Source organism: Euprymna scolopes, chromosome 3 (genome assembly GCF_053919585.1).
Source record: "Euprymna scolopes isolate OS-2025 chromosome 3, ASM5391958v1, whole genome shotgun sequence".
In the NCBI taxonomy this organism is placed as follows: Eukaryota; Metazoa; Mollusca; class Cephalopoda; order Sepiida; family Sepiolidae; genus Euprymna; species Euprymna scolopes.
This window is the reverse complement of record NC_136484.1, coordinates 867,837-885,014: the sequence shown is the minus strand read 5'-3', so window position 1 is coordinate 885,014 and position 17,178 is coordinate 867,837.

The following is a 17,178-nucleotide window of genomic DNA, read 5'->3' as shown; positions in this document are numbered from 1 at the left end:
GATGTGTTTGCGCATGGACGTGCGTAGTAAGGTGACTTTATTTTTCGTTTTTCTTTTGGGAGGGGGGTTATTCAATTATAGAATATGTACAACAGGTGCTTCTGCAGTTTAATTTACCGTTTTTCCGAAAGTAACGCCCCCCCCCACCAATTTCCCGTAAGTAATGTGCCGGCATACACCAAGCAGAAGAATTATGAAAAATTAAACAGTTCTTCTGCTTGGTGTATGCCGGCGTGTTACTTACGGGAAAAACGGTAAATTAAACTGCAGAAGCACCTGTTCAATGTTGTACATTAAATACCCCCTCCAAACGTATGGCACGATGGTCTTCTAAGGAAAATTAGATCATATGGAATCACTGGAAGAATTCATAACGTAATTAAATCCTTCTTAAGTAATAGAAAAATCAAAGTTGTCCTCGACGGACGTACATCTAAACAATATGACATAAATGTGGGAGTGCCTCAGGGGTCTATCCTTGGACCTCTATTGTTCCTGATATTCATAAACGACCTCCCTGATAATATTGTTTCGGAGATGGGTATATTTGCCGATGACACCACTCTCTATAACAGATATGAGGGGAAAACAAATGAACACATATCCAAGAAAATGGCAGAAACACTAGAGGATGACCTCCAATCCGTAGTGGAATGGGGACAAAAATGGTTGGTCTCATTCAATGCTGCTAAGACTAAGCTTGTTTCCTTCAATAACTACAAGAAACCTTCTCTACCACCAATAGCAATGGCCAAGAACACATTGCCTGAAAGTACTTCTTTTAAACTCCTCGGTCTAACGTTTACAGGGAATATGAACTGGAATAGATACATTGAGAGCATTGCCAAGGCTGCTGCAAGGAAGGTTGGCTCCCTCTACCGTGCTAGAAAACTACTTACGCCTGCCAGTATCCTATACCTCTATAAGGCAACCATTCGCCCATGTATGGAGTACTGTTGTCACATCTGGGCTGGTGCATCTGCTGCTTGTCTCTCGCTCCTGGACAGGGTTCAAAAAAGAGTCGCAAACCTGATAAGTCCTGAACTGTCATCTGGGCTTCAACCTCTGTCCCATCGACGAGATGTTGCATCCCTCTGCCTGTTCTACAAATACTTTAATGGTGAATGCTCTGACGAACTGCAAACACTTGTACCTCCCCGACGTAACTACCCCCGACAAACCCGACAAGCTACTAAGTCTCATCCCTTTACAGTGGAGATCCCTAGGTGCAAGAAAGCCTTTTACTCCAATAGTTTCTTCCCCAGAACTGCGGGTCTTTGGAACTCCCTTCCGGGATTCTGCTTTCCCAACTGCAATGATATGCAGAAGTTCAAGTGTAATGTTAACAAACATCTTTCTACTCTTCTTCCTTCATAATGACCCCGCTAATTAATTCCCTAATAGTAGCCCCCTGCTTCAAAGTGGCACTGTGCCTTGTTTGGGGTGAAAATTGAATAAAAAAAAAAAAAAAAAAAAAAAAACGAAAAATAAAAATGCTTTTGTAAATCGCTCATAAAAACTTAATTTTTTAGATCAATTAAAAAAGCATAAAAAACTACGCAACACAGAAAACTGAACCACATTATTTGTTTCTGAAAACTTATTTCAAATGTCTGCTAAAAAATTCTTCCACGATGTGACAAACAAAAACCCCACTCTACCGATTTTTTTATTCTCTTAATAAAATACATGAGTTTTTGATTAATATATTTTATTTCTCCTTTATCGAGTGAATTTTTTTTAAATATTTAAAAAAAGAAAACATTGAATGAAATAGAAAAAATTGTCGTAAGTATTCGATGTTTGCTTAACAATCTAAGCATAATATAAGCTTCCACTTAGAAAAAATCCGCGTGTTTTTTTTTGTTTTGTTTTTTTAAGTTTTACACTTTGGACTTTACAGGTAAATTTCCAAAAAAAACACTTCTTTTTTTTGTTGTTTTAAATTAGAATATTTTATTTAGTTCTCTTTTATCTTCAATTTGTGATATATAAAACTTTGGTGAGTAAATTAATTACTTAAATTTTAATAGAGATTTCAAAATGGGGGGGGGGTTAAAAAAAAAACGTTTGTCTAAAATAGTATATTTGGTTTATTGGAAAGAGCATAACATTTCACATTGACCCTGAAAATATCGTAAACATTGAACCAATAGAAAAATTTCGATAGATTTTTAAAGTTTAAAAATTGAAAAATATTTCACTCGTAAAATTCAATTGATTTCATTATGTAAAAAAAAAAAAAAAATGGTTGCATGAAGGCGCGCCGGCACTTTGTAAACACTGTTTTTTTGTTTTTTTTTTAATAAAAAATAATATTTCTATCATTTTTTAAACAACTTTAATAGTTTATATTGTAAGTATATTCCATAAAGAAAATAAACAACCCACTTTAAAAAGAGAAATTACGAGTTTTTTTTATATTTTACTCGCAGTTTCGTGTTAGGGGTGTCAAAAACTCCCCCAAAATTCTGATACACCTACTGCTAGTGCTATCTCTTATGTCTTGACTTTTTCAACAGGACAGCTGAAGAAAGTCATTCATTCTCTCCCTGACGTAATACAGGCCGAGGAAAAGCGACAGCAAATAAACTTTTGACTTAATCCATTTTTTTAATTTTGACACTTTTTATTTTAGCTAACGTATATACATTCAGTTGTTATGTGAAAGCCATTTTAATTGTTCCAACAATATAGGATTTGGTCTGTATAGTCTCTTCTAAATCTATGTTTTATAAATAATGACCCAGGTCTTCTGATAAAGGAAATGTCAAAGCACATAAAGACACCCTATTTGATGTTATTAAACAAACAAAAACAACATTTGAAACTTTCGTCTCAGAACAACGAACAAGGAAAAACTCAGCCAATAACTTAGGCACGGCCAAAAAATGGGGGGGGGGGCTAATTATTGCTTTTTTTTTTTTTAAATCCATTATTCTTGAGCAACTTTTTTTTCCAGAAATTTATCATATGAAAAGGAGAATAATATAAAACTTTTTCGACTATTTTTAATAGAATTTAAAATTTTAAATTTTCAAAAAAAAAAAAAACGTCATCATTTTTGTCTCGATGGATAATACATTTAAATATTTTTTTTAAAGGTTTTTGAATCAATTATTATTATTATTATTATCATTATTATTATTGTCTAAATAAGATTTCAGATGATTTACTATAAGAATATGCAAAAATATTATAACATAAGTACCTGAATTTCAAATTATTCCATCTTTTCTTTTATCTCACTCTATAAATTTCACATCGTGAAATTAAAAAATCCAAAATTTAATGATAGTTTAAAAGAAACTACAATAGCCTTTACATGAATGAATGAAGTTATTTAGTCCTGTAAATTTCAGAGTATTTTTAACGTTTGTTTTGACGTTTAAGTGAAGAATCAACTTTATAAGGGTTTAATTCTTTTTTCATAAGTGTTGCCTCCATAACCCCCGAAGTTAAGCAACGTTGAGGCTGGGCAGTACCAGATAGGTAACCATTTTTGGAATGCTAGGCGCTGCATGTGTTGGAGACAACTCCTGCAATCCTGCATCTAGTATCACGCTTGGTCTTCTTGACTCTGTCTTGCCATCAGGACCAAGTGTTTCTGGACGAGAGAGTGTGGTAGATGATGCAAGTCTCTCACACTTTAAACTAAGTCAAGCACAAGTAGCAGCAAAAAGAGGCAAGGGGGTGTCGTGATAATACATACTTTGGAAGCATTGATAAACAGACTCGAAGGTGGTGTAAAATGCGTTCTTTATTGTCTAGTAGTAAACGTTGCACTGAGAAACAATGGCGGACGAGATTCATACGTCACGGGCCAAGGGGCATAACTCTAGGCGACTAATAGTCTCTTAGCCTATATTATGACATCCCTTCCCTTCCATATATATGTATATAGTCCAAGGGCGATATTTAGCCTTTATCTGATTAAGGGATAACATAGTCTCTGATATATTATTTAGCTTGTCTCCATTGTTCTAGGGTAATGGTATTGTCTCTTTTTTAGGATAGTGTAACCTATAAGTTCAGTTTCTGAGGAGCATTCACTCGTCTCTGAGATCTTCTTAATTCGGGGGTGAGTTTCTCAGTTCGGATGTGAGGCGTGCCGCTGGAGTGTTGTTCGGTGGTCGGCTGTTCGATTTGTTTAGGGGGGGACCTTCCTTCTGGGTGAGATCCGGTGGAGAGTCGCTGGGGCGAGGTTGGTCGGATCTATTTGCGGTTGTTGATCTCCTCCCAGCTGGTCTGAGGAACTGCCTGTTCCTTCTATAGGTGTTACCGTTCTCAGATTCAACTATGTAGGATCTGGGTGTCACGCTGGAGCGCTGAATTTTTCCAGGCTCCCATATCTTTGCTTTTTCCTGCTGGACATAGACATTCTGTCCTGCATGTAGGTGGGAATGGTGTCTGTTATGTTTCCTGTTATAGCAGACCTTAGAATGATCTTTCTGTTTCTGTATGGCTGTCCTAGTCTGCTCATCGCCAAGTTGTTGCTTGGATACTAGGGGTGTCCGTATTTTTCGTCCGTTGAGTAACTCTGCCGGGGACTTAATGTCTGATGACAGTGGCGTGGCTCTGTAAGCCATCATTGCTAGGTAGCTGTCTTGACCAGTTTCCCCTGCCTTCGTCAAAATTTTCTTGCATGTTCCCACCATTCTTTCGGCGAATCCGTTAGACTTGGGGTAATGTGGGGACGATGTCCTGTGTTGGAAGCTGTACGTCCTGGCGAAATCCTTGAAATCTTTACTTGTAAATTGTGGACCATTGTCCGAGTACAAGATTTCCGGCACTCCTTGTTCCTCAAATATCGTCTTAATACTTCTAATAACGGATATTGATGAGGCGGACGGAAGGCGTCGTACGAAGGGGTTTCGGCTGTACTGATCTGCAACAAGCAGATATTCTTTCCCTGCCAATGTGAACAAGTCTGTGCTGACGTACTGCCAGGGGTACGTAGGGGTTTCGTGCTGGAGTATTGATTCGGGCGGGATACTGGCTTGGTATTTCTGGCATGTGTGGCACTCTCGGACTATATCTTCTATGTCCTTATTTAACCCTATCCAGTACACCGCTGAACGCGCTCGTAACCTCGTTCTCTCTACTCCTTGGTGTGAAGCATGCAGCTCTTCCAGTATGCCTCTTTGCAACGAGGCTGGGATAATGATTCTCTGGCTCTTGAGTAGAATTCCATCCTGGACCCCAATCTCATCTCTGAAATTCCAGAATGGCAGGAGAATTCCTGGGCAGTCAGCCCGGTTGGAAGGCCAGCCGGTCAATACCATGCTTACAAGTTGCTTTAGGAGTGGATCCTGGGATGTTTCCACTCTTATATCTTCAACTCTCGTCGGCGCAAAGTTGAGGTATGAGATCATGCTATGGACGTTGAGATCAATCCCTTCAATGTGCCTACTGGGTCTGGGTGCTACTCGTGACAAGCAGTCTGCAATTGGAACTGTTTTTCCTGGGGTATATTTTACAGTAAAATCATATCCCTCGACCTTCAATAACATTCTAGCCAGTCTTGGGGGTGCTTGTGCTAGATTTTTCAATGCTATCGACTCCAATGGCTTGTGATCCGTATGAATTGTCGTCTTGTGGCCCCAAACGTAACTGTGAAATTTCTCCAGGCCAAAGACGATAGCCAACATCTCCCTCTCTATGTTTGAGTAGCGTGTTTCTGGTCCGGAAAGTGCTTTGCTCGCGAATGCTACTGGTCTGTCGTTTTGTAGCAGAGCCGCGCCTATACCCATTGAAGACGCATCTACCTGTAGCACTATTGGTTCTTTAGGGTCGAAGTATCGGAGTGTCGTATGATTTCCGATCTCTTTTTTGATTTCTTCGAATGCCTGTTGCTCCTGTGAAGACCATGTGAAGTCATTCTTCTTCGATGTTAACTCACGTAGGGGTTTTGTCAGTGTCGCGAGTCGTGGAGAGAATTTGTTCAAGTAGTTCACCAGGCCTAGGAAGCTGGTGAGCTGCTTTGCATCCTCGGGGGGTTGCATCTGTGTGATCGCCTCTATTTTCCGGGGATCTGGCTTGACACCGTCTCTTGAGATTATGTGGCCGTAGAAAGGGATTTCGGAGGTTTTCACCACAAATTTCTCTGAATTAAACCTGCAGTTTCTTTCCCTTGCTCTAAACATTAGCTGCCTCAGTGCCTTGTCATGGTCACTGCCGTCTTCCTCGAATCCGTACACTACTATGTCGTCGCATATGGATAGGACGTTTTCGAGGTCTCCGAAGTTTTCCTGCATGGCTCTTTGGAACTCATCTTGGGCAGATTTGACTCCCATGGGGTACCTGTTGTACATGTATCTGCCATGTGGGGTAATGAATGTTGTGAGACGTCTCGACTTTTCGTCCAGTTTCAAATGCCAGTAGCCGGACTTGATATCGACTTTTGTGAACCATCTAGCGTTGTCTAGTTCCGCAGTGATGTCTTCGAATGTCGGAGTCACATAGTGTGGTCTGTGCACTGCTTTATTTAAGTCTCGGGGGTCGAGGCATAGCCTGACCGATCCGTTCCTTTTAGTGGTACAGACGAATGAGTTTACCCAGGGCGTTGGGTCCTTTACAGGGGAAATTATTCCCTGGGCCTCTAAGGAGTCCAACTCCAATTTCAACTTTCCTTTTAGGGATATTGGGACTCGACGTGGTGGGTGGACAACTGGTGGTACTTCGGGGTTTAAATAGATGGTGTGTTAGATATCTATAATGAAAGATTTAGGAATTTTAGTTCATAAACAAAAATATTAATAAAGGATTTTACAAGTTATCAAAACAATTGGAGGATCTCCACAATAATGACTGATTTGGATCTGACGCCAGAGAATCGAATTAACAAAGAAAGAATTTTTTGCATACAGGACTGACCAAGTTGTTTGTTAGTCTGTTAGAGACACAGACTTGGGAGCCATCCACAAAAGGAGGTTGGTTTTGTCAGTTGGAAAGCGTTTCGCTGGGGAATTAGAGAAAATGTCATAACAAAAGAAAAACGAGCATGCTCTTTAAGAAACAGAAGCTGCAACCATGGAAATGTTATTTGGAAAATATAACTTTGTCCTTATGAGTTCTTCGGGGAGGGTGGGGGTGTCTTTACTTTCAGAAATATTAATTGAAAAGTTGCAACTATAAAGAAGTTCATCCTTTCGTTCATGTTGAACCAGACAAAGATATTCCTCGTTTTGTTCAAAGAACTGTCTTGTAAGTTATTAACTCATCATGAACTGTATTTCAGGATACACCCACACAAACGATAGACTAAACGACACAATGCTGCTTGACGATCACATGCATGATACAAGTTGCCTTCAATAAGTTTCCAGACTTTTTTCATATGGACACTTTTATTAATAGTACACACATGAAACTCTAGTTCTCTTTAAAGTAATCTCCTTCGGCTGCAATACACTTTTTGTACCATTCCGACAACTTCTGGAAGGCCCCATGGAAGTCCTCTTGTATGAACGTGTCAATGACCCCTATCACAATCTCTTTCATCTTCTCAATTGTCTCATAACGACAGCCCCTAGGTTTTCCTTGTGCTTAGGAGATAACCAAAATCACAAGGAGATAGGTCTGGACTATAGGAAGGGTGAGGCACTGTTTTGATGCCCATCTTAGTTAAATAGTCTGATTTTCTCTTAGCATCCTTGGGACAAACTTCACACAAATCTTCTGCATTTTCAATTCCTCGCAATAATTGTGTGTATAGATACCACACTGACATCAAAATGTGTATTTATTATCTCTATAGACACGATGATCCTTATCCATGAAATTCTTTATTTGGCCAATCAACTTTGGTGTGTTGACTTCCTTACTCCTCCCACACCTCTCAGCATCCCTCACAGACTCCCTGCCTTCCTTGAATCTCTTATGCCATTTAAAAAATGATGCTTGATAAATGAAATATGGTTCAAAAGCAGTCTGAAGTATTTCATACGTTTTGTGTCATTTTTCTAAGTGTAAACCAATTTTATTGCAGATTGTTCTTCTAAAGTGTCGTCACGTCCAGCTTGCATTTTTGAAATTCACTAGCTGTGACAATCAGGCTTTAGTAGGGTGTATTTCAATTCTTGCTATAGCTGTTCATTCGAACCTGAAATAAAAAGTTATCAGTCATCTCATAAGATACGATACTGAATTTTCAAGAATTTACAATTGTAAATGTATGTACAAAAAAGCTTAGAAACTTATTGAAAATCTTGCGTATATATACAACTGCAATCAACATTTATATATACGAAGAACAGATGAACATTAGACACACGTATATATATATATATATATATATATATATATATATATATATATATATATATATATACACACACACACACACGTCATATAGATAATTCTGTAATTTGAGACATATATATATATATATATATATATAACTACTTCATTTACTCACATAAAATTAATATACGAAAGTATAAATTTATGCATAAACTTTAATTATTTACTTCAAAAGTGCTCAATACATAGGTAGAGCTAGTTAGTAAGTTATAAAATATATATGGCGATTAAGCTACACTGAATATTCCGCGTTTCATCCACTCTTGGACTCTAGGCGCATAAGCCTGAAGAGTCCTAGAGTCGATGAAACGTGGAATATTCAGTGTAGCTTAATCGGCAATATATATTTTATAACTTACTATGTATATATATATATATATATATATATATATATATATATATACACACTCCACTATATAACATGTATGATTATTTAATCCGCTACACAACAGTTCTTCATGCTTTCATATGAAGCTCCCAGCTGTGGATCCATCTATCTATATATATAAAAGGCAAAATGTGTGTAACCATCTTGTGTATGTCTCGCAAAGGCTTTTCTCCCACACGTTCCCAGGGGGGGGGGTTACGATTGCTTAGAAGTATTTATATAGGTCGTAGATAATAATATCTAGGATTTGAGAACGCGTGTAGCATATATATTTATTTACGTTGATTTTTACAAAATTATTGCTATTTCATCCCGTCTTGCATTCATTTAGCTTTTTCGTATAAAAAGCGAAACTAATTCAAAGGCTAACACAGTTCTCGGCATCATGCCGGGAAACGTCCAGAACCAATCAGCTTTGATCAATGTGGGGCCAAACTCCTCTCATATCAGACAATTACTATTCAATCTGTATAATGGGGGGCCCCCTCCTCAACATTTTGGGGGAAAAAACAGTCAAAGTTGGGTAAACAAACCCAAACGCTGCCCCGCAGCAAAAGTGAACTGCGTAACTTCTAATTGACCTCATTAATTAGGTCAAATGGAAGCAGCAGAGTTAACTTTTATTGCATCCACGTGTAGTTAAATAAATAAATTCAAACATGTTTCTGTTGTATGTCACAGTGGCCCAATGATTAATGTCGCACATTTTTGTTTCACACTTTAATTTCCAACTTTGCCTCAAGGAGTCACGTTCGATCCTCATACTCACCTACGAAAACTTTTTCTTTTTTATTTTACCCCCCCCCGGAGTTTTAATTTACCCAAAACCACACACACACCTTCAAACACCCGGGCAACGCTGGGTACCCCCCCTTAGTATTTATATAGGCCGTAGATAATAATATCTATGATTTGGGAAAGCGCGTCGCGTCTAGATTTATTTACATCGACTTTTACAAAATTATTGCTATTTTGGCTTCTCGCGTGTTGATTGGGCTTTTTCGTATAAAAAGTGAAACTAATTCAAAGTTAACAATGTTCTCGGCATCGCGTCGGGAAACGTCCAGAAGCAATCAGCTTTGACCAATGTGAGGACAAAGTTCTCTCATATCAGACAATTGCTAATCAATCTGAAAAATGGGGAGCTGGTTTCCCCCTTCCCAACATCTGTTGTGGATAAACAAACCCAAGTTAACTGCGTGACTTCTATTTGACCTCAATAATTAAGTCAAATAGAAGCAGCAGAGTTAACTTTTATTGCTGCTACCTGTCAATAGTTAAATAAATAAATTCATACGTGTTTCCCTTGTATGTCTCCGTGGCCCAGTTGTTAATGTAGTACATCTTTTTTTCACACTTTAATTCCCAACTTTGCCTTAAGGCTTTGGGTTCGGTCTTCATACTCACCTAACAAAACTTTTTTTTTAATTTTAACCCCCACCCATCCCCGGAGTTTGGATTTACCCAAAACCACACACAACTCAAAACACCCGGGCATCGCCGGGTACCCCCTGCTAGTCTACATATATAAAAGCGAAAATGTGTGTTTGTATGTATGTTTGTGTTTGTATGTCTCACAAAAACTTTCCACACGGGTCACGGATTTTCGCCAGATCGGTATCATTTTAAACTTCCAACCTTCGCCCGACAAATATCGAAAAATTGGCCAAAAACGTTAATTTTTTCACTCTGAAATTATCACTTTTCTACAAGGGGTGGGGTCAGCAAAAATCCTCCTCTCATGACGAATTCGCTTCTATGCATGTGTCATATGACGTCGTAACCTGATTTACTTTAAATATTTGAAAAAGCGACACAATTTCGGCGACGTCATCTTAGCTCAGTTGCTTAGAGCGCGACCTCATTATCTAAAGGTCTTGGGTTCGAATCGTGGTGTAAGATGTCTTTTTTTTTTTCAATTTTTAAAAGTTTGATATTGAAGCTGGGTTATTTAAGCCATTTTTCAAACGTTCGTTTTTCTATTTTTTTTACTTCGCTTATTCTTAGGTTTTCTTTAACACCACCCACCCCAGTCCGACCACACACACCCAAAAACATCCGGGTAACGCCGGGTACCTCCCCCCCCTCGAAGCAGGGTTGTTTAAGCCATTTTTCACATGGTTTTTGGGGTTTTTTTAACGTTCATTTTTCTGTTTCGCGTTTTCTTTATCGTTCATTTGCCTTACGTTAGTTTTTTTTACTTAGCTTATTCTTATGTTTTGATTAACACCCCTCCACCCTGCCCGAGCACACACACCTCCAAACACCCAGGCAACGCCGGGTACCCCCCGCTAGTATTAAGATATTTCTTCAATGCTACTAAGGAAACTAGGAATGCATTTGATAATAGATTAAGTTACATCGACTCAGAAGCAATTTTATGGGGGGTGACATGGATCTCTATTTGTGCACATGACAAGCTGACATACTAGCTAAAGTTGAGAGCGAATTGCTGCTCATGTTTACTCAGAACAAATATGATTCAAATAAATGGCCACTTATAACGACATTTGAACTAGCGAAGACATTTATTTAGAGACTACACTGGAAGTGTAAATAAAAAGCAGGAATTTCAAAAGAAACATGTTCTTTTCACGGTAGAAATGAATAAGAAAATTAATCTGGTTATTTTTTTAAACATATTGTCTTCACTATCTTCAGTTATTCCTCCTAAGAAAAAACAAAGTATAATTTGGCCAAACAAAAATATTTTAAAGAATAAAACATGTATAAATACATTTGAAGCCAAAACTGCAACACGAATTTTTTTATAAAATAAATGGGTGTTTATTTTTAAAGAAATAAAAAAAAGATTGATAAAGGAGTCTTACTCCGAAATATATTTCTTTAAAAATAAACACCCATTTATTTTATAAAAAAATTTGCGTCGCAGTTTTGGGTTCAAATGTATTTATAAATGTTTTATTCTTCAAATTTCACTCAATGCTTCTAACGGATATACACAAAAATATTTTAAATGAAAACAAAAGCAACGTGAAACGCTTCTCATGTGAAGAACAAAAATAAGAAAAATATTGTGTTGCAAAGTCATTTAATTACCATAATATGGAGTAGAAAATAACAAAATATTTTAATTTTCTTTTAAAATTACTCACTAAACCGAGAGCCAAACAATTATTTATTTGGATACATTAAAAGTGACCATTTATATTTCTGATGCATTTGAGTAGAGAAAATCATATGAGTGTTTTCTTTTTTTACGAGTCAAAGTTACGAATTTGTAGAAGTTGAGATGAGAATTTAGTTGTATCATCATTTATGCTAAAGGATCATTGCGTCCATGTTGATTCTATTAGTTTATATGAAGAAAAGTAGTCAGCAAACTATATATGAGTGTTGTTCCAAAAGTAATATCTCCTATTTTTTTAAACTATAAACGTGGAAGAGCTACAAAGATGGGAGTGGTACTATTAAAGAATCAGACAGAATCAGAGTACAGCTTCATTATAATTCTGTAAACAAAATACGAACCTAAAAATTATAAAAACATATTATCAACCCTAAAAACCTGTGGTGTAATAGTTGGGAATTACAGACGATGATAGATTTTTCTTTTGTTTGTTTATCATTCTATTTCCATATGAAATGACCTCGCAGAAATGTAACGAATTCTAAATTGATCTGGAAATGATCTAAAAAGTGTTTGCCAAATTCTAAGATGAAAAACTAAGTCGAAATATCTTCTGACGAATCAGTGCATACCATAATAATTTAGTTCCTTTATAAATTATCTTCTATTGCAACATATATGTTACTATTGATGATAGTCGCATTCACATTAAATGCCATATTTTTTCATTGATGTCACAAAATACAATCGAACAGATACAATGTGTCATTTTATGTGAGCTAGTGGCCTACCTTTTTTTGTGTTATCAGTCAGGATTAAATACAGCTTGTGCGTTCAGTATAGGGTCAAATATTTAAAGTTTGGGGCTGTTGGCAATCTGTTGTTAAGAACTGTGAAATTGAATGGTAAATATTGCAAGAAAATCTATCCATTTCACGTGAATACATTGACTGTTCTCAACAATGTTTGTATCAGCATCATTAAAGAATTGTTAAAAAATATAATATAAATATGATAGGCTTGCAAGAAAATCTCAAACTTGCATCTGGTTTGACGGAAAAATCTCAGAAAACATTACATATCACAGACACTAAACTCAATAAGAAAAGGCAGTTGAATGATGAATATTTATTAATTACTGTATATACACTAACATCAGCAGCAAACAGAACAGTGAATAAGCTTACTCCAGTAGTATAAAATCTATGCAATGGCTTTTGAGTTTATTATAGCAAATTTGACAATGAATAAATCTGAATACTGTATATGAAGGAAATGCGATATGTATAATTGTTAGATTTGTAACTTTGTGAAAGGATTTTCATAAGAAAATGTTTAGATTAGTTGCTAATTTTATTATCTACATTCGAAAAGGGCAATCACTATTTTATATACGGTTAAACAATAAAGAAAACATTGTCCACGAATGAGAAATTATACACAAATTGTCATGTTTTCACAACTTCATTAGAAGGATAAAAATAGGTGTTAGGATTATATGTTAGAATAACGAACCTTTTGATTCAAATACAACTATTTGTTTCATACTTCAGAATAAAGTGTTAAATGTATGTGAAAATGTTGAGCCGCACACTTCACAAGTATAAGCTTTTCCTCTTTTTGTATTTTAGTTTGATTAGTTCTTAAAGATCAAGTACTCCCTACTTGGGGTGAGCACCTGATTAATTTTTAAGTTACTTTAGATGTTTAAGGATTACATTGTCTTCTTTAGCCTTGAATAGTGTCTTTCATTCTAAACTATTTTTCAAATTTTAGGTAAGGCAGGGCAGAATATTTTCTCTCAATAGACAAATTAACCCATTCACCATTACTTTTTGTTTTGGTATTCGCATGGTATACCAGATACTATGATTAGCATTAGCCTCGTCATATAGAGTATCCAGTTTTGTTTTGTTTTCTTTTGATAACAACTTTAACACAAGTGTAACTCTCCTCGTATAAAAAATGCAATTCAAATGGGACTTTTTTATTCTGGGACATATGCTTCAATTTTCTATTAATTGAATGGTCAAGTTTTGTCCTTAGGGAAAGAATCGATATTTCAGAGTGTCTTTATAAACACATGTACTAACAATCTGGAAACACTTAATATTAATGTCTAGAATGCTTTTAAAGTTGTAATCCTACACTTCACAAAAAAAGTATCTTAAACTGTGTATGTTTGCATGTGGATTATCTTTATCATAGTTCTTTTAGTTTGTCCGTCTGTCCGTTTTACCGTTCCCTGGAAATTACGAAGCCAACCTGGCTGAAATTTTGTATGGACCATCTTTCTAAACTAAGCATTACGTATCTGTTCGAAACATAGTTAGAGATGAATAGAGATTTATATCAGTATTTAAGCATCACTTTTTCTCAAAAACTATAGGACAGATTTAGTCAAGACTTTGTATTGGCCTTTATGATAAGCTGTAGTTAACTAAGTATCATCGTATTTGTTAAATGCACTCAGAAATTAAAAGAGATTAGTAATTAATGCAAGAATAAACACAAAATTAACCATATTCAACCATGAATTTGGCATAAAGCACTAATTCATAGTCAACAAGCTATAAAGTCTAATTAATTTGTATTTTTCTACAAATATTTTTTAAAGTGTATGTTTTCAAATTTTATTTCTGCTGGGGGTTGAGTATCATACCAGATGCAGAATTAACTCCCAATTTCAGAGATTCGTACCTAGAGATATTTTTTAAATATTGTTTCTTTCAGTGCAATTGTTCGTATCTCTGGCATCTAGGCTTGTTAGTTTTTGAAATTATTTTCATTGGCCAGTTTCTCCTAAACTTACGAGAATTATGGAGATTTTAAGATTTCAGTTCTTTCATGCCATACATAATACCTTGGTATTCTGTTATCTTCTCTTTCTTTGATGTTTTAATCATCATTATTGGAACATTGAATTCCATTTTCTCTTTCTTGTACCATGTCATTATATCACGTTTAACAACTCCATTTCTTGATATGCATCTGTAGAGATTGCATAATCATGACGGATTGTATAAGACTTATTTTCAGAATTTTCTTCTTGTATATGTCCCCAGGACTTGCTGCTAGAGAAATCTATACACACTATTGTAATCATTTATTCATCTTTATGTTTCTAAAACAGTTCACTCAGAAAATATTTGGCATGTTGTTAATTGCCCAGTTATCTATGATAAAATGTTTTAGTATATCTGTAGTGGCTTCTTGGAGCTTATTTCTTATTTTTGCATCACTTATAAGAAAATATTGACAAAAATTTTGGTCAGTTTTAAGGAGGTTTTTTATGCTGATTTTCTATTAGAAAGTTTGAGTTCTGGGATCAAATCAAATATTGGGCGATGCTCAAAATAATTGTTTTATATTGTGGATCAATTTTTTGAGAGATCCAGAATATCTGCTTCTCCAGGTAGATACAGCCTTGGTAGACACTGGTCTCTGGAGATTATTTTGCATGGATAATATTTTAGTTTAAGTGTCTGTTTATCTTTTTATGGGTAATCCATAATGCCAAAGCTGTATATTATCAATGGACTGGCAAGTTGGTTGAGTTTGTAACTTTTAGAGAATTTTTCTCATATAGCATACACATTTTGTTATTTTTTTCTGTCATCTTCGTATGTGTACTTGAACCGTGTTCTTTAATGCCAAAGTTTTTGTATTGTTGCTGCACATCTAGGTATTTAATAACTGATCTTCAGGAACCTGTATGTTTTGTTTAGATATTCTTGCCAGATCTTAGGAAGCACTTGGCATATTTTTTCAACAATCATCAAAGGTCACCAAAGCTACTTTTCAACCTATCTTTCCTATTTGCATATGTGTGAGACCACAGCTTATAAAACCACAGGCGCCATCTTTAATCTTTCTTTATCGCCCGACCTACATGCACGTGGTAAGATTTCTGTTTCTTTAGCTTAAGACAACATTGTTTATTCTCCTTTACATGTTAAACCACACATAATGATTAATAATGTATAACTAACTGAAAAAGTCCACGACATAATGAATAAATATTATCGGGAGATTTCCTATCTGTGCTTTTGTTAATTATGGTCAAATTTGCCATGTGCTTTTAAATGAGAAATACTTAATTTTTAATATCTGCAAAATTTGAAGAATTTCTGGTATTTAAGTAAGTATTTATGAAGGGTAATAGCAATGCAGAAAAAACGTAATAGTGAAAGAAAGTATGGACAAAAACAAAGACAGCAATTGTGATATGAATCTTCACAATTATTTATTTTTCAATGGATCTCTCACATATTAAATTAGTAAATACAAGACTCATTAATAAAATATGCGAGATAGTGAAGCATCTTTTATAAATTCCTAGAGAATAGCCTTATTGAGAAAAGAAATACTAATGTGATACCACCTAGCAGAATAAAAAATCCAAGACAGTTAACATTCTGAAAGAATAACACACAGACAGATAAGAGTATTTGCTGTTTTGTCGGAATCCAAGATGAAAATTGAGCTGTTCCAGTGAAGTAATAAATATAATGTTGTTACAAGTCGGATCAGAAGTAAGGGAAGCTGTATTTCCTTGGTTTGATATTAAGGCAAGTTGAGGACGGTATTTATATTTGAAAAATTATATTATTTTAATTGGAATATGTAATCATAATTATATGGCAATTTCCCTTAATGTTAACATGTCATAAGGATACATATAAAGAAACCGAAATGTCTTGTAGGTATTCAAACTACCAGTGTGTCAACATGTTCGTTTTTAAAGAAAATTTTTTAGACAGACACAAGTATATAGTTTTGCACCTTTTTCATTTTAAAGATGCCCTTTTGTTTTTAGGAATTACATAGATATGAGTGATAATTAAAACAAAATCACATTTTTCAAATCTTTATATTGTAAAAAATAATTCATTGTCCATAATCATTGTATTATGATAAGTTAACTTTTTTCGTGTTACCTTTGTTTGTCAGGATTCCAAGATCAGAATTGATCTGATCAAGGATCCAGCTTAGTATTTTTACTTGTATTAGCATCATTATGAGAAGGTGAACCATTACTTTTTATTGTAAGAGTCAGTGTGTAGCCATTCCATGAGATTTTATTTGGCTTTGAATACTACGACTTTGATTATGTAGTCAGGGTTTTCATGTAGGGAAAGTATTGCAGTATCAAGATGTTCTAAACAGAGAGAGAGAGAGAAGGGGATGGGAGATACTTGATGATTTCTAGTAGGTATTTAAACTCTTTGTTTTTCAATTTGTTATCCTTTTGTTCTAGCTGGAGATGTTCAGATGCCAAATATTCACCTGCTATCTCATGCATTCCAACCACAAGATTTTTTAAAAGATTTTAGCCATTCATGTAAGTGCAATTGTTTGTATATCTGTTGCAGTTGGTTTAACGGTTATGTTT